Source organism: Panthera pardus, unplaced genomic scaffold (assembly GCF_024362965.1).
Source record: "Panthera pardus isolate Hobbes unplaced genomic scaffold, ASM2436296v1 HiC_scaffold_20, whole genome shotgun sequence".
NCBI classification, from domain to species: Eukaryota; Metazoa; Chordata; class Mammalia; order Carnivora; family Felidae; genus Panthera; species Panthera pardus.
In genome coordinates, this window is record NW_026526766.1 from 2,460,662 (window position 1) to 2,486,986 (window position 26,325).

Genomic DNA, 26,325 nt, shown 5'->3' on the forward strand with positions numbered 1-26,325 from the left:
TTTTGATAGGGATTGCACTGAACCCAGAGATCAATTTGGGGGGGATCGCAATCTATAAACATTAAGTCTTTTAGTCTGCAACTCAGTTCTTTAATTTCAGCACAACTTATTTGGCAGTTTTCAGGGTATAAATTTGCATTTCTTTTATTAAATTTATTCCTATTTTAGTCTTTTGAAATCTATTATAAAAGGAATATTTTTAAAAAAAATTTTTTTAAAGTTTATTCTTTTTTGAGAGAAGAGAGTACACATGAACACAAATGGGGGGCGGGGGGAGGGAGAGAGAGAGAGAGAGGAAGACTGAGGATCCAAAGCAGGCTCCATGCTGTCAGCACAGAGCCCTGTGTGGGGCTCAAACTGACAAACCACGAGATCATGACCTGAGCTGAAGTCGACACTTAACCAACTGAGCTGCCCAGTTGCCCCAGGAGTATTTTTTTTAATTAAAAATTTTTTTCATTTTTCTTTAAAATCAAGTATAGTTGACATACATTACATGACTTTTCAGGTGTACAGCATCATGATTCCACAAGTCTATAGGCTATGCTGTGCTCCCCACAATCGTGGTATTATCACCATACGACACTATCATAGTACCACTGACGACGTTCCTTGGGCTGTGCCTTTTATTCCTGTGACTTAGTTATTTTGTAACTGGAAGCCTATGTCTCCCACTCCCCTTCCCCCATTTTGTCCGTCTGTCTACCCCATTCCCCTCTGGCAACCACCAGTTTGTTCTCTGCATTTATGGGTCTGTTTCTGCTTTGTGTTTTTAGATTCCACATATACGTGAAATAATATGGTATTTGTCTGGTTTATCATAATACCATCTAGGTCCATCCACAGTGTAGGAACGGTCTTTTTTTTTTTTTTAATTTTTTTTTTTTAACGTTTATTTATTTTTGAGACAGAGCATGAATGGGGGAGGAGCAGAGAGAGAGGGAGACACAGAATCGGAAGCAGGCTCCAGGCTTTGGGCCATCAGCCCAGAGCCCGACGCGGGGCTCGAACTCACGGACCGTGAGATCGTGACCTGAGCTGAAGTCGGACGCTTAACTGACTGAGCCACCCAGGTGCCCCAGAACGGTCTTCTTAATTTCACTTTCAGTTTGCTCATGGCTATTACACAAACCCACAATTGATTGCTGTGTATTGATCTTATATCCTGCAACTTTGTGAACTCCTTTATTACTTCTAATAGTTTTTAGTGGATTCCTTAGGATCAAATGACTTTTAAACACACGGAAAAAGACTGGTTTCTCTTATAATGAGAGAAAGTAAAGTATCATGAGATATGGTTTTGTTCACCTACTACATTGGCCAAGATCTAAAATTCTGGAGGCTCCTGGGTGTCTCAGTCTGTTGAGTGTCCAACTTCGGCTCGGGTCATGATCTCATGGTTTGTGGGTTTAAGCCCTGACCTGGGCTCTGTGCTGACAGCTCAGAGCCTGTTTCAGATTCTGTCTCCCCCCGCCCCTACCCTGCTTTTGCACGTGCACACACTCTCTCAAAAGTGAATAAACATTTTTAAAAAAAGATCTAAAATTCTGATATCATTGTATAGGTTGCAATCTATGAACACATGTACTTCATTCATCAACCCCACTTCCAGGGGTATACCCTACAGCACCTGTCTTCCAGGTTGCACACGGTACTGCTGGCGAGGCACGAATGCTACTTAAAGAGTATGTGGTATGCAGGCCCGTCACTGTTTGATTCCATTTTTGTAAAGTTCGAAAACAGTCAAAACTAATCTGCTGAGAGAAATCAGCAGAGTTGTATTATCCTCGTAACAGTTGATCAAGATCTTTAGGACATGTTTTAAATGAGGATTTTGTCCTTCTTAACCCAACGGTAATACCACCCAATGAAGCAGTAACTCCCTACTGTCGAGTATCCAGTTTGCTGGTGGCTTGGAAGTTATTACTATATTATCCTTCCCAAAAGCACTCCGTTCAGCCCAAATCCTGTCCCGCAGCATTATTATCAGGGCCTTCCACATCGTCTCCTGTATTTCCTGATTCTCTAAATTCTCTCGAGCTCCAGACAGACTCGGCAGCCACCCCATAAAGCCGACTGAACATCTTCAGTCGTCTCCTCCTGGATGGTGAAACTCCCTTGTGTGTGTGTAGGGCTGTACAGGGTTTATTTTGATCCTTGACACAACCTTGTGAGCATAGGTAATGAGAACTGAAACTGCCCAGTGTGCTGGCATTTGTGATCCAGTATTCCCAGAACAGGTCATACCTTCACATAATAAATAGCTGTCGGGTCCTTCCTGCCCTGTAGGAGGTATATTGATGAGGACAGCAGCTCTTGTCCCTGCCATCTAGACTTTATGACAGGGTGGGGAACAGGCAATGCACATGTAAACCAATCAGTGCGGTACGTAAGCACAAACGAGCATCGGTGCTCCAAAGAGAAATGAACAAGGACGTGTGTAAAAGGGAACAGCAGAGAACCACCCACTTGTGCAGGTGGTCATGGGAGGCTTCTGAGGAGACACCTGAAAGCATTTCTTTGCCTGCAGTGTAGAAAATGACCTGGAGGGAGGCAGGAGCCAACCGGGGAGAAAGCTGCACAGTTGACCAGACGGCTGACCTGTGCTCCTGAGGTTTCTCCTGGGGTCACTCTTTCAGCAAACATTTCCCTAGAGCCATGCGAGATTCCCTCCACCGAGCATATTCTTGTGGACTCGAACGTACTGTCCCTTTTTTCTGGTCCCACTGCTGACCGTGTCTACAGGCTCTGGTCACCTCCGCACTGGATGACAGCCCTAGACCTCTGCAGGGTGTATATTAACGTGGCTTTTGGTCAGAGATCTAGCCCCAGTGCCTTATCAGGACCATTGGAGAACAGATGCCTCTGTCCTGGCCAGGCCACCACCTCATCAGGATTCACACAAGGCTGCCTAATTAGTGTAGCCATAAACCTGTAGCCACAGGTGGGAGTGGCAGGGCCAGCAGGAGCTCTGATCTTAAGGACTGATGTGTTAGACATGGAAGAACCCTGAATGTTCCCAGTTCATCAGCCTCGGCCCCCACAGTCTGGGAGTAGCAGGGCATTGGGTCAATTGGAGGAGGTGACCCAGGTGGCCAATGGTGAGAGAGCATCCTTACCTACAAGGTAACTAGCAGACTGTCAAACTCATCCACCTAGTTACACGAATAGAGAATTATTCCTGTGTGTAGTATGCATGATGCGTTTAGAATACTTTTTGCCATGTTCAAGAATTGGATTATTTTATGATAAACGTAACTACTCTGAAAAAGCTTCTGAAGACTGGTTTCCAACGATCACATCAATGTCAGCAGGGTAAGTACACCAATACATCAAGGTCCACTGTGGGTCTGAGCTCACCCCACTCTCCCACCACAGATGTGCTCATCTCTGGGGCAGAAATTCCCTTCTCCCCAAGTGGGAGCCCAGGGACTCAATATTAAGAGACATACGCCTCGTAGAGGTTTGGAACGGTTAACATGCCAATTGATACTTGCCAGAAATAAAGTTCCCGCAGGAGGAAAAATACATGTAGGCTTTTCTGACCTAATCTCCAGAAGTCAAGTGTGGTTGGGAAACTTGCAGAAACTAGCTCTATATTTAAGTTTCTGGAAATGCTTGGTCAATGAGCTGGAAGACAGCAGGGGATGCTTACTTAGCACCCTAGAGATTCATGCGATAACTGGGGCTCCGCCCAACTTTTCCAACCTGTTATTTTGAAAAATTTCAGTTTTCCAGACTCGTTTGCATTGGTCAATGAACCACACACACTCATCACAAAATGTTAGCATTTTTGTTACATTTGCTTTATCTCTCTGTAAAATACATATATTTCTGAACCATCTGAAAGTTGTGGCCACTAGGACTCTTCAAGACAAACCTCCTAAGGACAAGGGCATTCTCGTGACAGACATCGTCACACTGACACATTAAGGATAATTCAATAATACTCTCTCTGAAATACATTCCATATGTAAAATCTTCCAACTGTTCCCCTCATCTCTTTGGTTGCTTCTTTCCTTCAAAGTAGTGTAGGTTCGAGGGTCAGGTGATGGATTTGGTTGCAGTCTCCTGTGTCTGGCCTGATTCCCCAGCTTTTCTCGTTTTCTCCCAATATTTTTGGCAGATTTAATTGGGTGTAATTTTTGACATTCAGCATGCTAATGAGCAAGGCTTCTGAGGGGCGGGGGTGAGATACTTCTGGCAGGAATGGTGGTTGCGTCCCTTGGAAGTGCCACCCTAGCTGACATAGGGTGGCTCACCTCCCTGGCCTGTGCATTGTCGATAGCTCCCAGTGACCATCGCTAGAGGCAAAATTTAAGCCAGGACTTCTCCAGGAGGGAGGGGATGGGCTGACACATTTAGCTTTGCCTGGAGACATTTCTGGTTGTCAAAATGTTGGGGAAGGTGTGTGCTCAGGGCATCTGGTCAGTAGAGGCCAGGGACGCTGCCAAACATCCTCCTTAAAAAAGAATTACTCAGCCTCAGATGTCCATAGTGGCAAGGTGGAGAAACCCAGGGGATGCCACTGCAGTGTTCAACCAGTGGACGCTTCCGCACCTGCCTCTTTCCCGCTCCTCTGGGCTCCTGATGTGCTCCATGCACGTGAAACACAAGTGAAAGCATCAACCCTTCAACACATCCCCACTGGTGAGCACAGCGACACGCTTCCGTATTTGTGTCTAAACTGGCCCTCTAGTTGGCCTGTGAACTCCCTGTGCTCGCCAAGTGTGTCACCTGAGATGAGCTTTAATTGCTTGAGCAGGCACATATCAGTCTTATTTGAGAGGAAAGAAGAAGGTGCCAGTAAAATCCCAGAGGGCATTGCTAACTAGCAGCTCGCTGGGCCGCACGTGAGAGCCTAGTGTGTTCTCCAAAAGTCCTGTCATCCGACCTGACAGCAGTCCGTGAGGCGGTTTACTACGAGGTGGCTGCCCGTTTGCGCTCGAGGAACCAAGTCCCCTCTGTGCCCTGCTCCCTGCTCGAAGACACCTCGCTAGTGGGCGGCCGGGGTGGGGGAGGGGAGAGCTCCGGAGAGTGGAGGGCTGTGCGCACAGAGCTCCAGGGTGGAGTGCGGGGGTGGGGGTTGAGACCCAGTATTCAGCTCCTGCACTCATCTCATCAGGAGTCAAAACTGTTTCTTTTTTCCTTCCTCTCCCCATGCTCCCGCAAACAAACAACAAAACACTCAAAGGGCATCTTGGGTAAAACAAGTCAAACGAGTTCTCGAGCGACCTTGGGAACGCCTGGCTCCCAATTTCGGAGGGCAGCTAGGCTACTTCTCTTGTGTGTGGCGGGGGCTGGGTTCTCAAGGTCACAGGTGGGTGGACAAGGCCCGGGTTCCTCCCCCCCATCCCCGGCGGGACAGAGGTGGGTGGGCGAGGCCCGGGTCTGGTCGGACCGGGACCCGGGTCCGCAGGGCGCCCCTCCCTCGCCCGGCGAAGAAGGTGGGTGGGCGAGAACCGGTTCTGGTCCGAACGGGACCCCGGTCCGCAGAGCGTCCCTCCGCCTCCCGGCAGGGCAGATGGGTGGGCGAGGCCCGGCGGCGGCGCAGTGCGGCCGCGGGTCCGCGCACGGGGAACGGGCCGGGCTGGGGCTGGCGCCCTACCCGGCGTGTGGCCAGTGTCAACGTAGCCACGGCTCAGCCCGCGGACGCCCCTACCACCGTACCCGGCCTCATCCACCCGGGCGGCGTGCGCGCTGCAGGACGACTTACTGCTTAGATCCAAGAATGAGGAGGGCAGGTCCATCCGCGAAAGTCCTCCCACTGAACGAAAACGAAACTTCCCAGGATGCCTGACTTCCGGCGCGAGCCCTGGCGCCCCAGGCTCCCGGGGCTCGACGCCCCGAACACCGCCCCTTCCCCGCGCACACCTGGGGGCCGGCCCCGCGCGCCCGCCCCGGGGCCCCGCCCAGCTGCCCCCGGCGCCACCAGGTGAGAGCCCCGCCCGGCCCCGCCCCGGCCGCCCACGCAGCCACCCGGAGAAAGCGGCGTCGGGCCCGCCCTGCTCCGTCCCGCCCGCCCAGCTGCCAGGTGAGCGGCGCCAGGCCCCATCGCCCACTAGGCCCGTGAGAGCCGCACCAGCCCCGCCGCCAGGTGAGCAGTTCCCAGCCCTGCCCGGTCGCTGGGCCCCTCCCGGCCCCCAGGCCCCGTCCCGCGCCGTCCCTTAGCATCCGCCCGACCGCCGGGCGAGTGGCGCCATTCCCCGCCCGGCCGCCGGGCCAGGTCCAGCTTCGTCTGGCCCGCCCTACCCGCCGCCAGGTGAGCAGCCCCAGGCCCCGCCCGCCGCCCGCCGGGCTCCACCCAGCCGCCGGGCCCTGTCGCGCTCCGTCCCGCCTCTTCCCCGCCTCGCGGCCTGGTGAGTCGCACCAGGCCCAGTCCCGCCTCCCGCCTAGCCCGGCTCCCGGGCCGTGTACCGCTGCAGCGCCAGGCCCCGCCCCGCCTGCAGGTGAGCTGCCCCCGATCCGCTCGGGGCTCCAGGCCGCGCCCCGAGGCCCTCTAGGCTCCGCCCTGCCGCCAGACCCCGCCCGCCGTCTGCGGCGCCTGCGCAGTGCGGCCCGTTGGGCCGGGGCCGGGCGGCGCGGCCGGCGCAGTCGGCGAGCGCAGTGCGCGTGCGCCGTGCGGCCGGGGGCGGGCGGCGGCGGCCGCGGAGCGGAGCGGGGGCGGGGCGGCGCCGTCTGGCTCGGTCGGGCCGGGGCGGGAGTGCGGCGCGGGACGGCGGGGCCCGCGGGCTGCGGACGGCGGCCTCGGCGGCCGGCAGGTGAGGCCCGCGTGCCGCGGGTCGGAGGGTGGAGAGCGAGGGCCGCGAGGGGGGCGCGGGCGGGGCGCGCTGCGGGGCGGCGGCGGCGCCCGGGGAGCGGCGGCCGGGCCGCGGTGCATTGTCCGGGCGCGGGCGGCGCCTGCACAGCGCCCCCTGCCGGCCGGGCCTCGGGTGGGGGGCCTCGGGCTCCGGCCGCGCGCCTTTGTTCGCCGCCCCCGCCAACATGGCGGCCGCCCGGCCCGCCCGGCCGCGGGCCCCGCGCGCTTTGTTCCGCAGGCCTGGGCGCCGGCGGGCGGGGGGCGGCGGGGGCGGGGCGCAGGAGCGTTGCATAATCGGCCGGGCGTGGCGCGGGACGGGACCCCCCCCTCCCGGGCGGGGGGAGGGGCGGGGCGCTGCGGGCTCGGGTCGCCCCCCCCCCCCGCCCCGCCCCCGCCCGGGGCCGCCCCTCGCGCCCCAGCCTCCCGAGTGACCTTGAGCGCGCTGCGCCCCGGGCGCCGGGATGGATGGGGCGACGCAGAAGCTGCGCAGTGCTCGGGGTGGGCTCTGGGGGCCCCGGTGGGAGAGGCCGCAAGGGGGGCGCACCACGCATGTTGACGCAGCGGGGTCGTGCGGACGCGGTGTCGCGTGCCGTGCGCTGGGGGACCTGGGGTCGGAGCGGGAGTTTCCATGCACATCGGGGTGGGATACGCGGGTGGAGGGGCTGCGCTAGCGGGAGCATCAGGAGGCGGCACCGGGCACACTCGAGCGTGTGACGCCACGGCAGCTGGAGACGACATACCTTCCGAGACGTGAACACCTGTAACTTTCCTGTGTTGGAATTTTCTGGAAGGAACTCTGGTCTGGAAAGGGTGGAGGGAGAGGGCTGTGACCGCTTTCCACACAGCTTTTGTTAGGAAATGGAAATCCGGCCTACCCTTGGTGGTGTATCCCGGGGCAGGTTGAGTTTGAGAATGCTCTTAGAGGTTGTGAGCATCCTTTTAGAGGTGGTGACACTTCACATGGGGTCACATCAACCAGGAACCTCCTCAGTTCCTTCCCCCAGCCTTGGCTGATGGTCAGACACCCCGAAATTGGAAGAGCCGGGAGTTTACAGAAACCATTCGTTATCAGACTTGATAACGAGTAAAGGTCGCACAATGTTTATGTCAAAATTACGGATAGTAGGTATTAGTTTCTAGTGAGAAATAAAATAGAATGTTTTTAGTTTTGGTCTTGAGTAGCGAAATGGTTACTGTTAAGATGTTGTGAAATGTGTAAGGTAAAAAAGGCCTGTAGTTCTCTATGTTTAATATATATTTGTCTATATATGTGTATATATTTTTTAAAGCCTTGGATAAATCCCAGAAATTCCACCACTACTGTTTCTGACAGTACCCTTAGTTACCAATTCAGAATAAGGCATTTACTTAGTTTTGGAATATCTGAAGTGTTGTTTAAGGTAGTGTCTCTGTGAGTCTAGGTCTAAGATATACTACAGGAAAAACAAAGGGTTCCTTGGTCACCTAAATTTGGGAAACAGTGCTGTGTTTTGCTCTCTATTAGGGTCACAATTCATTTCATCGAATTAAGGGCCTTGAGAAATACTGCAGTACTGTTCCCATGGTTGGTGGCAGATCTCTTTTTGATGTGTTTTTAATGGAACATTTGTTAACACCCATGAAATTCAGGTGACGATGAAGTGTTGATCATTGCTGTCCATACAGAGCGTGTTAGATAATGGTACCTGTCCCTGAAGTGTGAACTGGGACGTTGATGGGGTTTGTGTGTGCCTGTGCATCTTATGGCAGTATCTCAAATTTGGCTGTTAGTCATAAGATATGAGGATTATTAACTTGAAGTCATAAGTTGAGAAATTTGATAATAGTGTTTTCAGTGTCCGGTGATTTACTTGATTGTCCATCATTTACAGCTTCACTCACTGTACTTCTTAATTGTTAGCAGTTTTTTCTTGGTACATTAAAATTACATGGTAGGGATGCTGTATCTGAAGAATTAATCACATGGGTTATTTAGAGATTAAAAATAATGCTGTTGAGTATTTCTTTTGGTTTAGCTGTTAACAGGATCTTAATTTGCTGAGAAAGAGCAGTTAATACGTATCTACGTAAATACTTGCTTATGTTTATTGATGCTTAATTGAATGTTTTCTTTCCCTGTTCCTTGAATGAGAAGAACTTGGAAGAGGGAATCAACTATTTTGCCCAAGTATGTTGTTCAGTTTGGCAGACATTATGGCGTTGTGAGAAGGCTGTGGGCTCTGGAGTTGGCCATGGAGATAGTGTGGCCTTCAACTCTGCGGTGTCTGGGTGGAAATCCAGCCCCACTCCGTCCTGGTCTGAAGCCACACAACTGATTCCCACTCCCACCCCCGCCACCTCTTGGCCTTTTGAACTTGCCATTTCTGAGTTGTCGCACGAGGCCATCTTGAGCATTAACTGAATTTGTAGAGTTCCCGGTGCAGTCCTGAAATGCAACAGCCCCTGCCAGTCATTGTTGATTTCCTTTTCTTCCTGCTTTTGAACTTTGCATGGTATTTTTAATGTTGAAGTGAACAGTTTGATAAGTTGTGCCCCAGTATTCAATGCAATTTTTAATCGAATCTTTGTTCTTAATAAAATGAGTCATGTATGGGCAATAATACATAAAGATGTGCCCTTGCAGACCTTTCAGTCTGGTGGGGAAGATCTGCCTGCATGTGGTGAGGGAATTTGATGCTGAGAGCATTTGGCGGAGAAGGTGATGCCCGAGAAGGATCAAGAGTATAGAGCAGGAGAGCAGAGAAGGACAGCCACAGCAGAGGTGCGCAGAGAGTGTTTGAGACCATCCTGGATTTGAATCCCAACCAAAGATTGCCCTGTGTTAGCATTTACTCCTATGCGTGTTTATCTGTTAGATGGGATTAGAACACCTACCTCATCAAGTGCAAACTTCTAGGTCCCTGTAGTGGGTGCCCTGTGGGTACCGATGCTGGTGATGATGACATTACCAGTGCTGACACCAGCTGTAGTTTGGCAGGGCCATTCTGTGTAGCAGGAATTTGGGGCTAGGTTTGACGTAATTCTGCATACCATATCCAGGCAGTTGGTGTTTACCCTGTAGGTGGGGAAAGCCATTGGAAGGCATTAAGCAGCATGAAAGGTGGACTGAAGGAATCTGCCAGCGCAGGATCTCTAGTCCAGCCTGTGGGAGGCGGTGGATGAAGTCATTTGGGACAAGGGGAGTCAGTCTGGAGTCACTAGAATGTTGAATGTGATGAGTGTTTTGGGTGGAGGAGGTGGAGGGAGAGGGATACATTCAGCGTAGATGTTTACTTTATCCAAATATTGAGAGTGTAAATGAAGAGACTAGTAAAATATTTTTTATACCATTTTAGGTGTTGTTAGATTGTAGTGTTGTCTTTTACAAAGGCAGAACAACTTTTTAAAAAACTTAGATTGTATTTATAATAAGTTTTAGTTTGTTTATAGTCATATCCTTAGAGCCTACGTGTAATTTTTGGACGTGTATGTATATGGCCTTGTGTGTATCTATAAATGATCTCTGTAGTCACAGGCATGTGAATCTACATGTCCATATGTTTGTACATTACTTAGTCTTATATCTTAAATCATAGTAATTAATCTAGGTCCTGGCTTTGGTATATTCAGTGTTTTAATCACGTAGTCCTCATTCTTTTTCCTCAGCTTGTCTTAACTTGGGCACCATGCAGTCCCTTCAAGCTGGGTGTCTTCCCTTGGTGCCACCCCATTAATCTTTGAACCATTTCTTGCTTTCTGATACCAGATGCTTATGACTCACTTTGTGCTTTCTTTATCAGCCAGTTCTTTCAGCTGCTTTTATTGGAGAGTGGAAGTTAGATACCAAAATCTGGTTCTGTGTTTCCTTATTGCTACTGGGATGCCCCTACTTTCATTAGACAGATGTGGGAAATACATGCAACTTGATTTTGTATTGATATTTCCAATTCGTATTTAACAACTCAGGGTTTTTCCTTTGAGTTCATCCTTTTTTCTCTAACATTGAAAATTTGCATTCTTTGCAACATTACTTCCCTTTGTCCTGCAGTGTAAATGACGTTTGGAAACACCAGTAACAGCATAGTGTTGGTTTGTATTTCATTACAGTCCTTTTTGTTCGTAAAATATATCTACATAAGGATGCACAGTTGACATTTGGAATTATGAAATGATTTGAAAATATTTTCTTTCTGATTCTTACCAATTTGATTATTAATTTGGTTTATTTTCACGAAATCTTTAGTGCTTAATGATTGCGTTCATTTTGTTTAATGTATGTTTTTTCAGTATGTAAAACATTTATGCAGTTCAGAAGCCAAAGCTGTGTTACAGAGGTATGGGCACATCATTCCATTCCTGTCTCCTGCACCGTTCCCCTCGTGCCCCCTTTTTGTTAGTTTCTGGTTTATTCTTCCAGTGTTTTGTTTTTGCAGATACAAGCACTGGCATATTTTTATTTCCTTTCCTTTTTTAAACAAAAGGTAGAACTCAACACTTTTCTGTTTTTTGTGGGGTTTTTGTTCTTTTTTTATTTTAATTTAATACATTCTGGAGATTGCTTTATACAAGCTCTTTTCCATTCTTTTGTGCTTATAGTTTCATAACGGTGAACACAGGTTGTTTGTATTTTATTGCTGTTATATGTGCTGCTGTAGGGAATAACCTTGTAGATGTGTTGTTATTTTGTGTTTTTGCAGGTATAGCTTTAAGATAGATTGTTGGGTAAAAGGTAAACATGTTTGAAATTTTGTTAGTGTCAAAAAATTCCAGTTTAAAAAGGTAGATCTGATTATGTCACCTTTTTACTTAAGACTCTCAGTGGCTTCCCATTGCTTTAAGGACACAATTTCATAACACGACCTCACAGGCATGTGTAATTTTTATCCTTTGTGCCTCGCCTCACCGGCATCACATCTCCCTTTGTTTTCCTTGCTCCAGCCACGCCTGTCGCTCTTCTGTGCCCGGCACCTTCTCCGCCAGACCGCGGGGCACTGTTCTTTTCTTCTGCCTGGAATGTTTTGTTTTGGTTCTTGTTTCGGTTCTTCCAGGTTTTTTTTTTTTTTTTTTTTCTTTTTCTCCCTAAGTCTGTTTGTTTTTGAGAGAGAGAGGGAGAGAGAGAGAATCCCAAGCAGGCCCAGGGCTGTCAGCACAGAGCTCGACGCGGGGCTCATCCCATGAACCTTGAGATCATGACCTGAGCCGAAATCAAGAGTTGATGCTCAAGGGATCAAGCCACCCAGGCACTCCCCTAGTCTTTCTTTAGAGTTTGTCTTAAGTGTCACTTTTTCACGAAATTCTTTTTGTGTGAGTTCGCAGATTTTTGTAATAAGGTAGAATAGTCCAGAGAACTCTGTATATCCATTACCTGCTACCACAGCCATCAACTTTCTGAAGTTTTTGAGTTTTTTCTTGACTTCCCTGTAGTTAAGTTCTCCTATTAGAGACACTGCTGACCTTACTGCTCTTCTCAAAATTATACTGTAAATGAATGTAATGTAATGACTTTTTATTTTCTTGAGAATGTTGAGTTTCGTGAAAACAGAAATTGTTCCTGTTTTTGCCCATGATTAGTTTTCCAGTATTCAGCTTGGTGCTTGGGTCGTGACTGCTCAAACCCGTGCCCTGGGCAGTAGTTGGCCAGGTGCTTTGTGGGTATGTCTGGTCTGCTGTACAGGATGAATTGAAAGTTGTGTCAGTTCTGTTGCCTCTGACTTTGGTGCTGTGGGTGCCCTGCACAAGGTGGGCCCTTGTCCTGGAGCTCACCACACCTGTGGTACAGGGGGCAGGACTCTCTGGGAGCCTGGGGGAAGGGCAAGCCTTCACAGCAGCCTTGCAGGGCCCAGTCTGCCTGGCATCAGTGAGGGCGACCAGAAGAGCAGTGAACGCAGGCTGCACGTGTGTGGCCACAGGTGCTGCACTAGAACTCTCCCGTGGCCCGCCCAAACTAGAACCGGGGATGTGGTTCAGTCTAGCGAAGTTAAAACATTACAAAGCGAAATGATGAGCTCAGGGCTTTAAATTCTTAACTCAGATTCCACATAAGGGACCTGAAAGTTTCTTTGACTGCTGTAAAAAAATTCATCTTGAATTCCAAATTTGTAAGCAGGAGCACTGATGGATAAAGAATGGGATTCTAAGAATTGGATTAGGGACATTCGGTCAGATTCCCATTAAGTTAGAGACCTAAATTCTGCTGGGCTTCCTTTGCCAGTAGAAGCAGCGTTTCTGTCACCTGTGTGAGGAACTTCATCCCCCTTTGCCTGGAAAACCTGTAATTGCCTTCCCTCCCCCAGGGATGATCCTAGCAGGCCCCAAAGTGGGAGGTGCAGTGTGTGACCCAAAAGATAGTTTGGTTTGCCACTGTATAGGTAGGAACCTGGGGAATATTTGTGGGAATGGATCTTAAGGGGAGTGGGATTATGATGGAAGGGACCTGAAGGTTAGGCCGTATTTGTTGATGTGGGCTCATCAGCAGACGTTCTGGATCAGTGTTGTACCTTGAGGGATTAGAGTTCTGGTTGATTGCCTGAAACAAAAGGTGGTCTGTCTAAGCAAAGCTGAGATGCCAAAACTGTTGGTATACCATAGAGGAAGAAGGCATCCAAAGGCTTAGGGAGATTGGAATGTTGTGACAGGCCTGGTCACCCACTCTGGGAGGATTCTGTGCTCATGCCTTACCCTGCAGCTGCAAAGGGAGCCCCAGGATCCTAGAGGGCTCTGGTCACTGTTAAGGTCAGAAATCACAGTGGGAACTGCAGGATCCATAAATGGTGGGGATAGTTGCATCCTAGAGTGGCATGTCTGTGGAATGGTCTTAATTTAGAATTAATCTTGGTGGGGCGTGCCTGGTCGGCTCAGTCAGTAGAGCATGTGACTCTTGATCTTGGGGTCGTGAGTTCAAGCGCCACCATTGGGTGTAGAGATTACTTAACAAAAAATGTTTATAAAAAGAAAGAAAAAAAAACCTAATCTTTGGGTTGCAACTACTAGTAATTTCTTCGGTTTACTCTGGTGTTGTTTAATCCACACCAACTGTGGAATTGCCATTCATGTAACCATGTGGTCACTAGAGTTGTTTTTTTATTCACGTATGAATTGTACTTTTCATGGCTCTTCATTCCATTTTTGATGAATATTGGGTTGTTCCTGGTTTCAGACTGTTGGTTCAAGCCTCCAAAGAGCCAGAAGACAGCAAGTTTGGATCACATTTAGATGTAGCAGAGGAAATACATGTGAGGGTGCTGTCAGCACCTTGCTGGTCTGTTGCATATGGAAGAGAAAGAAATAGAGAATGTTTGGTAGGCAGAGTCTGGTGACTGCAGTGTAGTTTTAAGAAAGTTTAAGCAAGGCCAGTGAGGAGTCTTCCAGCCAGAGCTGGGAGTGACAGGAGTCTCTTGTCCTGCAGGAATAAGCCTGCTTTAGTATTCTGCCTGTGGCTGATCTTTGGCTAGAAACAGCCTGTGGGAAGTGTGGTCCTGGTGGGAAGGGTGATGGTGAGTTCAGAGTAGCGCACCTCCCCAGGGTAGGTGATTCAGGAGGCTCATTTTCGTGGCTGTCACGGGATTCACGAGCGTGGACTTGATGTGAACATTCAGGTATGTGTTTCTTTTGCATGCTTTACTGTTCAGTACACTCAGGAGTAGAATTGCTGGGTCGTATGTTCTGTCCAATATTAGTAGATAATGCCAAACTTTTCCAAAGTGGGTATACCAGTTTCTATTCACACTACGGTGAACAAATCCTTGTTGTTTTACATCCTCACCAATATTTGGTATTGTTGGTCTTTGTAATTTTAGATATTTCAGTGGGTGTATGGTAGTATCTCATTCTGGTTCCTGAGTTAGATGTGGCCATGTATTTATCTTGGTCAGTGAAATGGGAGCAGAAGAGAGTCATCACACAAACTTTAAGAGCAGTAGTGAGATTTTCCATATCCCTTTCCTCTTGCCAGTGATCATGTTTCCAGATGCAGCTTCCTACCGTGCTGGTCTTTTATGTGTCTATAGTGGGCAGAAAGCAGAGGGAAGTACAGGAAGGGTGGGGTGGAGAAAAGAAGAGGAGTGGGAAGGCAGGGGTGGGAAATGGGCATTATTTTGTGTTGAGTTTTCTTAACTAAGGTTTCTGGGGTTATCCTTACAGATAAGTCTTTATTTTTAAGAGCAGTTTTAAGTTCACAGCAAAACTGAGCAGAAAGTACTGAGTTCTGGATCTCCTGATCCCCCAGCCCCTGTCCCCAGCCTCCCCCATTATCAATATCCTGCACCAGATTGAACATTTGTTTGTTACAATTACTGAACCTGTGTTAGCACATCATCACCATTCTGAGTACATAGTTTATGTTAGGATTTACTGTTGATGGTGTATACTCTAGAAGTTTTGATAAATATGTGATATATATCCATGATAAGAGTCATACACAGTAGTTTCACTACTGTGATAATACTCTGTGCTCTACTTATATTTCTACTGTAATTCCATTGTAGCCAGAACACTAAAAGCTTATGAAAATTTTAAAGCTTGCTTTATGGCCCAACATATGATGAATTTTTGTAAATATCCAGTGTGTGCTTGGAAAGAATGTGCTTTTGCATTTGTTGGATGCAGTGCCTATATTTGCCAGTTCAACTTGGTTAGTCATGTTAAATTCTTCTGTGTCTTTACTTGTTTTTTCTTTCACTCTACTGGATGTATCGATTCAAAAGAGAAATGTATTGATACCCTGATCTTGCATTTGTCTGTTACTTCATAGTTCTGATAGTTTTTGCTTTATATATTTTGAGGATATGTTGTTAGGTGCATACATGTTTATAGTTGTATATATTCCTCATCAGTTGAGTCTTATAAAATCATTGAATGTTCCTCTTTGAGAAAAAAGTATTGTTAGAGATAAAGTTTACTTAGCTGAATATTAATATAGCTGCACTTTTTTTTTCCGGTTAGTATATGCAGTCTGTTATCTCTTTTTACCCTTTATTGTCATACTTTTCTGTGTGCTTATATTTTGAGTGATTATTTTGTCAAATGTATAGTTAGAATTAAAAAAAACCTAGTCTGACAATATTCCTTACGTTTGGAAAATTCAGTCTGTTGACGTTTAACAAAATAACTGACACAGTTGGGTTTAAATCTTAATACATGCTTTCTCTTTATTAAACTTGTTTAATGTGCCCTTTTCTCTCTTGTTTTTCTTTGGATCCTTGTTCTTTATTTTTTTGTTAACTTGGAGGTTATTTTTTAATGTTTATTTTTGAGAAGGGGAGGGGCAGAGAGAGAGGGTGACAGAGGATTTGAAGCCGGCTCTGTGCTGACAGTAGAGAGCCCAATGTGGGGCTCTCCCAAACCATGAGTTCATGACCTGAGCTGAAGTCAGATGCTTAACCCACTGAGACACCCAAGCGCCCAATTAACTTGGAAATTATTTAAAACCTGCATCTTTGACTTCTCAAAATATAATATTTGGGTATATCCTCCATTTCCTGGGCACTTAAACTCCATTTATCTCATTTTCATTGCAACTATTGTGCTGCTTTAGTTCTGTATCTATTTTATCTTTAAAATATTATTCTATAATCAATAGTTATTTAGATTTATCCTTTTTATTATTCTTCATTCCTTCCTGTAATTCCAGTCCCCCATCTTTGAATATTTTCCTTCTGCCTGAAGAATACTTTGTGTTTTGCACCTGTTGTATGGCTGCTAAGAGTGAATTCTCTGATTATGTTAGCTAAAAATTTCACAAATTGATTTTGAAGGATAGTTTTGATGTGTATAGAATTTCCTAACTTGTTTTTCTTCTGAGGCATTGAAAGAAGTTACTGAATTACATCTTCAGCTTCATTTTCTCTATGAGATGTATGTTGTCAGTTTAATATTTGCTCCCATGAGTGGAAACTGTCTTTTTTTACTTAAGACTTTTAAGACATTTTTGTCTTTGGATTTCAACAATGTTACTGTGATGTGTCTAGGTATATACTTATTTATATTTTGTTTTTTAGTTCTTAGTAAATATGTACTAAAGTAATTTTCATTCTTTTGAAAAGTTCGTAGACACCATCTTTTAAAGTTTTTCTACTTCCTGCCTCCTTCTGCCCCTTCTAAGAATCCACCGGAAGCGTATTAGACCCTCTGAATTTCTTTCTTCTTTTTAAAAAAAATTTTTTTAAATGTCTTTATTTTTGAGACAGAGAGAGACAGAGCATGAGCAGGGGAGGGGCAAAGAGAGAGGGAGACACAGAATCTGAAGCAGGCTCCAGGCTCTGAGCTGTCAGCACAGAGCCCGTTGCAGGGCTCGAACTCAGACTGTGAGATCATGACCTGAGCTGAAGTCGGACGCTCAACCGACTGAGCCACCCAGGCGCCCCTCTTTTGTCTTTTTTTTTTTAATGCTCATTTATTTTATTTATTTATTTTTTTAAATTTTTTTTTTTAAGCGTTTATTTATTTTTGAGACAGAGAGAGAGACAGCATGAGCAGGGGAGGGGCAGAGAGAGAGGGAGACACAGAATCGGAAGCAGGCTCCAGGCTCCGAGCCATCAGCCCAGAGCCCGACGCGGGGCTCGAACTCACGGACCGTGAGATCACGACCTGAGCCGAAGTCGGACGCCTAACCGACTGAGCCACCCAGGCGCCCCTTTTTCTTTTCTTTTTTTTTTTAATTTTTTTTTAAGCGTTTATTTATTTTTGAGACAGAGAGAGACACAGCATGAGCAGGGGAAGGGAATGCTCATTTATTTTTGAAGGAGAGACAGAGCATGAGCAGCGGAGGGGCAGAGAGAGAGAGAGAGAGAGAGAGAGAGAGAGGGAGAGAGAGAATCCTAAGCAGTACAGAGCCTGGTGCAGGGCTTGAACTCACGAACTAGGAGATCATGAACTGAGCTGAAGTCGGATGCTTAACCGATTAAGCCACCCAGGCACCCCAACCCTCTCAGTTTCTTACCTTCTGCATGCTTCATTCTGGATATTTTCTTCTGATCTCTCTTAGTTCGCTAATTTTTAATAAGATTAGGCTACTGTTAATGTCTCCATTAAATCTATTGTACTTTTTTCATTTCTGGAAAATTTGGCTCTTTGATAGTGTCAAAGGTTCAAAATAGCCAGAGTAAGACCAATGAATAACTGAAGTAGTAATTAGTAAATGTTTGGTGCTCACACACCAAAATGACCGTTTGTAAGCGGTCAAATCAGAACATAGAATGAGGCTTACAGGTATATTGTTATAAAGAAGCTTACATAGTGAGAAGGCAGTGACTTTATTCATAGAGATTAGTTATGATGTTAGAATTCTCTTAAATAATATGGAATCAGTCAGTGGTTGCCATGTATCAACCTTGGGAAACCGTTCAAGTTTTGCTTGTAATTTTTAGAGGCACAAGAAAGTAATGATCCAAGTCAAGTTAGCCTTGCCTGGTAAGCTGCATTAAGCTTTGCCTGCATGAGTAAACTGGTTCTGTCTGCATGGGGGATCCTCAAGGCTGGTCTTTGCCTGTCCTTGATTTTAACAATTACATCCTTTTGGTCATTGGCTTAGGCTGAGAGTATGACCAGCTATTATACTGTTATTCTTGATTACTACCGCTGAAATAGGCAGAAGAATAAGCACATTTGTTGTTTCCATTAGAGTCATCAGGCTGGAGGCCATGTAGTCACTGTTGTCATTATTCATGTGATTGTTTTTGATATCATCCAGTTGTTTGATCCTGATGGATACCATTTGTCATGTGAGTGGCTGCCAACAGGCATTTAAAACCTTCGAGAGAGGGGCGCCTGGGTGGCTCAGTTGGTTAAGCATCTGACTCTTGATCTTGGCTCAGGTCATGATCTCCTGGTTTGCGAGCTCAAATCTCACATCAGGCTCTGTGCTGACAGTGTGGAGATAGCTTGCGATTCTCTCTCTCCCTCTCTGTCTGCCCCTCCCTCATGTGCATGACTTGAGTACACTCTCTCAAAAATAAATAAATGTTAAAAAAAAAAATAGTTTTAAAACCTTTGAGAGAATATAGTGAGGAGAACAAGAGCCAAGGATTGAAAAATTCCCCAGAGCAGGGATTCCCAGGAGCTAAGATTTAACCAATCAAATAAATGGGCTATAATTAGATTCAGGTTTTACCTAAGTCAGTTTACACTTTTTAAAAAAATAATTACATAGGCACAACATAATGTCCTAGCAAACACCTATCCTCAAAATATGTAGGACAGGATGAACAAGAGGATATTGTATTTCAGGGGGTGGTGTTGGAGGCAGGTTTTCCACCTAAATTTGGCCTCTGTAAGATGTGAGTGATCAGGTAATTGAATGAGGCATTTCTTTGGTAACAAAAGAAAAAGGTTAGTAGTTCGAGCAAATTATAAATTCAGTTTTCTAAGTTTGGTGAGTAGCTAGTTAAGGTTTCTAAATACAAGGTTCTGAGCATCTTCAGATGGAGTGAGGGGCAGGCAGTGGCGAGCTGACAGATGTTCCTGGTTTGCAGTGTGAGCGTCCCTGGTGGTCTTTCTGAGCAGCCACATAGCAGTGGCATGAGGACTGTCTACACATGAACAATTGTAGTTACTCTGAAGTTTATATCAGGTTGTCCAGCTTTAGTTTATATGGCTTCAAGAAAATTAATTTTAGTTTTGTAGTGATTCCATGTCAAAAAAGTGGGAGAAAATTGGAAATGTTAGAGTTCTAGTCAAATAGTGGAGGAAACTAGAATTTGGGAACCAGTTCAGTTTACGGGTAAAAAAACACCTCAAAGACAACAGACTACAATCTGACATCCAGAAAGGTGTATTATTCAATATTATTTTTATCTTTATAATTATTACTATTTCTGTTGAAAAGAACAGGAAGACTGATTTTTCAAATTAAGTCTAGTTTTGATAAACTTGGCTTGATTATTTACATAAGTGCAGCAAAAATAGTAACTTGACCATAAAGGCTCTTTTCAAATCCACTTGGTGGAACTGTTCGTAAGGAGTCTCAGATTGAACTTTGAAAGTCTCTCTCAAGGGGAGCCTGGTGTCTCACTCAGTTAAGTGACCCACTCTTGGTTTTGGCTCAAGTCATGATTTCATGTTTCGTGGGTTTAAGCCCTGTGTCACGCTCTGTGCTGACAGCATCGAACCTGCTTGGGATTCATTCTCTCTCTCTCTCTCTCTCTCTCTCTCTCTCTCTTTCTCTCTTTCTCTCAAAATAAATAAACATTAAAAAAAAAGCTTTTAAAAATAAAACACCTTCTTTAGGCTAAAATGTTCAGCTGAGGACTTGTCTAATTGTTTCCTGTTACAAGGAGTAAGGAGAACAGATTCTTATTGAACTCACGCAGAAACCTATATTGTCAACCTTTGTTGTAAAGATAAACTTTATGAAATTGCTCTTAAGCTATAGATAAAGAGAGGAGAAAAGGGAGTCCTTTAAATCGGTAAAACAAAATATTAAAGAGCTAGCGATGTTTGAAATGAAGTCATAAAAATTAACGATTATCAGCTCATTTAGTCTTCTGTAATTCTTCATCTTTTATTAGCAGTTTTATGAATTCATCAGTTTTCACTTCAGAGTTTTAGAAATTCTTACTCTCAGTTCAGTTTTATGATTTTAAGAGTTTCAGAAATCTTTATTGTAGAGTACTCGTCAGGGTCTTTTCCATGAATCTCCTCGAAGATAAAGCATTATTGCAGGTACAGGTTTCTAAAAACATCAATAAAACAATAACTGTGATAAAAGACTTAAAATTTGGTGGTGGTTAAAGATCAGATGAGATGTTAGAATGTAATTGACGAGGGGTTTTGGTTATTTTTGTAATATACAGTTTTTAAAGATAATAGCAGGAATTATGACTTATAATGTGCCAGGATGTTTCAGATCTTTAAAAGTACTTATTTTTGAGAGAGAGTTGGGGAGGGGCAGAGAGGGAGAGAGAGAATCCCAAGCAGGTCCCAGCACTGTCAGGGCAGAACCCCACATGGGGCTTCATCCCATCAACTCTGAGATCATGACCTGAGCCGAAATCAAGAGTTGGATGCTTAACTGAGCCATCCAGGCTCCCCAGTATTACTTTTTATCTGATAATGCTTCCCATGTAATTTAATATAGCCATTCCTTGTTTTATCATGATTTGCTTTATTGTGCTTCACAGATAGTGTTTTATTTTTATTTTTAAGTGTATTTATTTATTTTGAAAGAGAGAATGAGCTAGGGAGAGGCAGAGGGGGGACAGAGGCAGAGAGGGAGACAGAGGATCCAAAGCAGGTTCTGCGCGGATACCGGAGAGCCCGATGTGGGGCTCAAATTCACGAACTGTGAGATCATGACTTGAGCCGAAATCAGGCATAACTGACTGTGGCACCCAGCTGCCCCTGCCTTTTTTTTTTTTTTTTTTTTTTTTTTAAAACAGATTGAAGGTTTGTGGCAACCCTTTGTTGAACAAGTCTGTTGGTGCCTTTTTTCTCTTTGTTGAAGATTTTATTTATTTTTATTTGTTTTAATGCTTTGTTTATTTTAAGAGAGAGCATATGCAAGTAGTGGGGGAGGGGCAGAGAATGAAGGAGAGAGAATCTTAAGCCTCTCTGTTGGCAGCACAGAGCCCAGTGAGGGGCTCAATCTCATGAACCATGACATCATGACCTGAGCTGAAATCAAGAGTTGGACACGTAACCTCCTGAGCCACCCAGGAACCCGAGAGATTTTATGTTTTTAAGCAATCTGTACACCCAACGTTGGGCTTGAACCCCCAATCCCAAGATCAAGAGTTGCACGCTCTAGTGACTGAGCCATTCAGGCACCCTGGCGCTGCTTTTCGAACAGTATTTGCTTACTTCATGTCTCTGTGTCACATTTTGGTAATCCTCACAATGCTTCATACATTTTTATTGTGGTATTTTTGTGTCGTGATGTGTGTGACCAGTTAATCTTCAATTTTACTGTTGTCATTGTTCTGGGGCACGACGAACCACGCCCATATAAGATGGTCAGCTTTAAAATGTTTTGTGTGTTCTGACTGCTCTATTTGCTCGCTCTTCCCCTGTATCTCTCCCTCTCTTCAGGCCTCCCTGTTCCCTGAGACATAGCAATATTGAAATCAGGCCAGTAAATAATCCTACGGTGACCTCTTCATGTTCAATGGAAAGGAAGAGTCACATGTCTCTCACTTCCAATCACAAGCTAGAATCGATTATGCTTAGTGAAGAAGGCATGTGAAAGCCCACATGGGCTGAAAGCTAAGCCTCTTGTACCAGTCATCCAAGTTGTGATTGCAGAGGAAGTCTTTGAAGGAAGTTAAAAGTGCTACTCCAGTGAACACACAGATGATAAAGTGCAACAGCCTTGCTGCTGATAGGAAGTGTTAGTCGTCTGCGTAGATGATCAGACAGCCACAGCGTTCCATTCGGCCAAAGATTCACCCCGATCAAGGCCCTAACTCTTCAATTCTATGAAGGCTAAGGAGGTAAGGAAGCCTCACGAAAAAGTTTGAAGCTGGTGGAGGTTATAGGTCTCAGGAAAGAAGCCGTTTCTGTGACCTTAAAAGTACAAGGTGAAGCAGCAAGTGATGGAGAGCATCTGGCTGAGAGGATTAGTGAAGATGCCTCCACTAAACAACAGATGTTCAGTATAGGTGGAACAGCCTTCTAGTGGAAGAAGATGGCACCTATGACTTTCACAGCTGGAGAGAAGTCATCGCATGCCATCAGACACCGACTAGTTTGAGGGTAATGGCAGGTGGTAACTTTAAATTGAAGCCAGTGCTCATTTACCATTTTGAAAATTTTAGGGATCTTAAGAATTACGCTAAATCTACTCTGCCTGTGCTCTAGAAATGGAACAACAGAGCGTGGGGACAGCACATCTATTTATAGCATTGTTTACTAAGTTTTTTTTTTTAATGTTTATTTTTGTGAGAGAGACAGAGTGCAAGCAGGGGCAGGGCAGAGAGAGAGAGAGAGAGAGAGAGAGAGAGAGAGACAGAATCTAAAGCAGGCTCCAGGCTCTGAGCTGTCAGCACAGAGCCTGACATGGGGCTCAAACTCATGAACTGTGACATCATGACCTGCGCTGGAATCAGACGCTTAACCAGCTGAGCTACCCAGGTGCCCCTATTTCCTAAGTATTTTAAGCCCACTGTTAAGACCTGCTTAGGAAAAAAAGTTCCTTTCAAAATATAATTGCTCATTGACAGTACACCTGGTCACCCAGGAACTTTGATGGAATGTCCAATGAGGTTAATGTTTTCATTCTGGTAATACAACATCCATCTGGCAGCCTGTGGATTAAGGAGTAATTTTGACTTTATTGTCGAAGAAATACCTTTTGTAAGGTTATAGCTGCCATAGATCATGACTCCTCTGGTGGGTATGGGCAAAGTCAACCGAAAACCTTCTGGAAAGGGCTCACCATTCTAAACGCCATTAGATTCACAGGAAGAGACCAAGATGTCAACATGAACAGGAATTTGGAAGAAGTTGATCCCAGCCCTCATGGGTGGATTTGAGGGGTTCAAGACTTCAGTGGAAGATGTGGTGGAAACAGCAGGGGAACTAGAATCAGAAGTGGGGCCTGATAAGGGGATGGAACTGCTGCAGTGTCATAAAACTTGAGCAGGTGAGGAGTTGCTGCTTTTGGATGAGCACAGAAAGTGGTTTCCTGAGATGGAATCTACTCCCGGTAAAGATGCTGTGAAGATTGTTCAGATGACAACGAAAGATTTAGAATATGACATGAACTTAGCTGGTAGAGCAGCTGGCAGGGTTTGAGAGGTTGGAAAAAAGTTTCCAATTTTGAAAAAAGTTCTGTGGGTAAAAACGCTATCAAACAGCATCAGTGCTGGAGAAATTGTTCCTGAAAGAAGAGTCAGTTCAACATGGCAAACTTCAGAGTTGTCTTGTTTTCAGAAATGCCACAGCCGCCACCTCCCTGCGGGGTCAACAGCCATCGGTACTGGGACAAGACCCTCCACCAGCAAAAGGTTACATTGTTAAATTAATGTTTTTCTTTCCTCATTCAGAATTTGATCTGGGGAAGTTTCTTAAAAATGTCAAAGTATTTAAAATACTTGATCAGACAGGATCATGGGTCTGTGAAGCAGTACTTGGTTGTCCAGTCAGTGGTGGTGAAGAGATTTCAGTGCTAAGTACGTGTAACCCCCCCCTCCCCAAATTTAGCTCTTCTAATAGAGAAGATTCTGTTATTTTTCTAGGGAATAAAAGACGTGATAAAGATAACATGGAACACAGGAAGTTGTTCTTTGAAGATATTACATTAAAGGCATGGAAAAATCTTTGATTATAATTTCTTATGTAAGAGCAGACCAGTAGTCTAAGAAAAAGCTTTGTCTATATAACAGAAACTAAATTCTAATCTTGTACTAGGGTTCTTTTGATATTAAAATTCTTTTTTTTTTTTAACTGAAATCTTAATCTTAGCTTGACCACACATAAAATTTCTAAGATTTCTTTTCCACAACCCTACTACAACTTTCTATGTCTGCTTAGGTTTTGCTCTGTTTTTTGTTTTTCTGTTATTTATTTATTTATTTTTTCTTATTCTGGGATAAGGATAAAAGTCCCTAACATCTTTTAACAGCAGTGCATCTCCATTCCTCATATCTTTTTTCTTTAACTGAAGTCCTACATCTTTTTGTATAGTCACTTTTTTTCATCCTTATTATTTCTAGTAGTACAAATGTGTGTAAAATACCTTTTTGGTAGTTGGCTGGGAAAATGCCAGAGTGGGAGGATCTGGAGCTCCTTCACATGGATACAACGAGGTAACACTCACGATAACCTAAATAGCCCAGAAATCAACGTGCAGATTGGCAAAACAGACTCCATGACTAAAGGTCGTGAACGTGCCACATGAAAGAAGGTAGGAAGGGTGAAGATGTAGTCGGGAGCAAAATGGACACTGTGGTGGGTAGAGAGCTGGCAGCAAGGAGGAGGGCAGAAACCAGGTTGCCCAGAAACAGGGAGGACGAATCCCAGTAATATTTGCTTTTGAAAGCGAGAGGGGCCAAATTTCATAAGTTCTTACAATCAGTAGGACTTAAGGCCTGGGATTTCAGTAGGCTTGGGAGAGCCTGAGGGGTGTTAGGAAGCAGAATCCCCCTCCTAAAAGAGGTAGCATGACCAGCAGCCTGAGCAGGTGCAGTGTGGAAACAGTAGATGGAAAAACAGTGGTGGCGGCCGGGAGGGAGAATGGTTTGCTCAACTCAAGAGTGTGGCCTGGGGAGACAGGGATCACAGGGAGACCTCCCTGGGGACAAAGGAGCTGACAGGCATGCTTTCTCTCCCCTGCCCCCCAGAATAAAAAATGGCCACCTGTGGGAATCAACAACCTAATTTGCTTGTGCCAACACCTATCCCCACCCTCCACCATGTTTTGGCAAATCCATCCTTCCCAGTCATGCTCCCCTTAGTCCCAGTGCTGTGGGCTCTTCCCCTAGAAGACCAACACAAACCTGGTCAACTCCCGACCCACACATTTTGTGGGACCTTAGTTCAGGTGCACATCTCATTTCACAAGTGGACCACCCCTGCTCACAATAGGGGCACCAAACTGCTCACAATAGGCAAATAGGCAGAGAGCCTCTGCAGACAACTGGACTGAAGGAAAAAGTGGCCAAGACATCGCAGCAGGGCACACGTAACACAGGAGATACTCCCCGAAGCTGCAGGCCCTGGGGAGCAGGGGACCCTGTACTTCAGGGCACAATAGGATTTCTTCATAAGGCTGTTACTGAAAAGAGAAAGAGAAGTAACCGATTCTCCTAACACAGAGACAGACATAGAAAGTCAGGCAAGATGAGAAGACAGAGAAATATCTCCTAAATGAAGGAAAGGACCAAACCACAGCAAGAGACCCGAGTGAAACAAGTAGAAGTAATGCTTGGTGGGAGTTCACAGTAATGATAACAGTGATATTCACTGGACTCGAGGAAAGAGTAGAGGACTTCAGTGATATCCTTAATGCAGAGATTAAAAAAAAAAAGACCAAGAATACAATAAAAATAAAAATGCACTGGGGAGTAAATAGGTGAGATGAAGCGGGGGAACAAATTAATGATCTGGAACACAGAGTAATGGAAAGTAATGAAGCTGAGCCAAGGAGAACAGAAAATTATGCAACTTGAGAATAGTCTTAGGGAACTCTGACTCCATCAAGCATAATATCATGTGCATTATAGGGATCTGAGAAGAAGAAGAAGGAGAAGAAGAAGAAGAGAAAAGGGAGCAGAAAATATATTTTGAAGAACTAATAAATGAAAATTTCCTGAGTCTGGGGAAGGAAACATACCCAGATTTAGGAGACACAGAGATCCCACAGAAAAATTCAACCAAGAGTGGTGCACACCAAGACACAATTACAGTAATTAAAATGGCAAAAAGCAGTAGAGAAAAAAAATTAAGGGGCGCCTGGGTGGCTCGGTTATAAATACCCAACTCTTGATTTTAGCTCAGCTCATCTCGTGAGTTTGAGCCCTGTGTTGGGCTCCCTGCTGACAGCGTGGAGACTGCTTGGGATTCTCTCCCCTCTCTCTGTCCTCCTGGCCCCTGCATGCATGCTCCCTCCAAAAAAA

General features: G+C 45.5%; 1 protein-coding gene and 1 long non-coding RNA gene across 4 annotated transcripts in view; one reads left to right on the forward strand and one right to left on the reverse strand.

Annotated features, from left to right (window-relative positions):
• Positions 1 to 5,935, reverse strand: part of LOC109275546 (uncharacterized) — a 32,268-nt gene extending 26,333 nt beyond the window's left edge. The window contains exon 1 of the long non-coding RNA XR_008424105.1: positions 5,717 to 5,935. This is a non-coding gene — a long non-coding RNA (uncharacterized LOC109275546). The remainder of the gene's footprint in view (positions 1 to 5,716) is intronic.
• Positions 5,936 to 5,971: 36 nt separating this feature from the next.
• The window catches only part of SPIN1 (spindlin 1), a 76,409-nt gene continuing 56,055 nt past the window's right edge, over positions 5,972 to 26,325 (forward strand). For 2 of the 3 annotated variants that reach the window (XM_053907714.1, XM_053907716.1), the window contains exon 1: positions 6,628 to 6,761. The gene's annotated coding sequence lies outside the window, so the exon portion shown is untranslated. Of the gene's footprint in view, positions 6,098 to 6,627; positions 6,762 to 26,325 lie in introns of those variants that run through there. The other variant, XM_053907715.1, reaches the window with a different exon arrangement.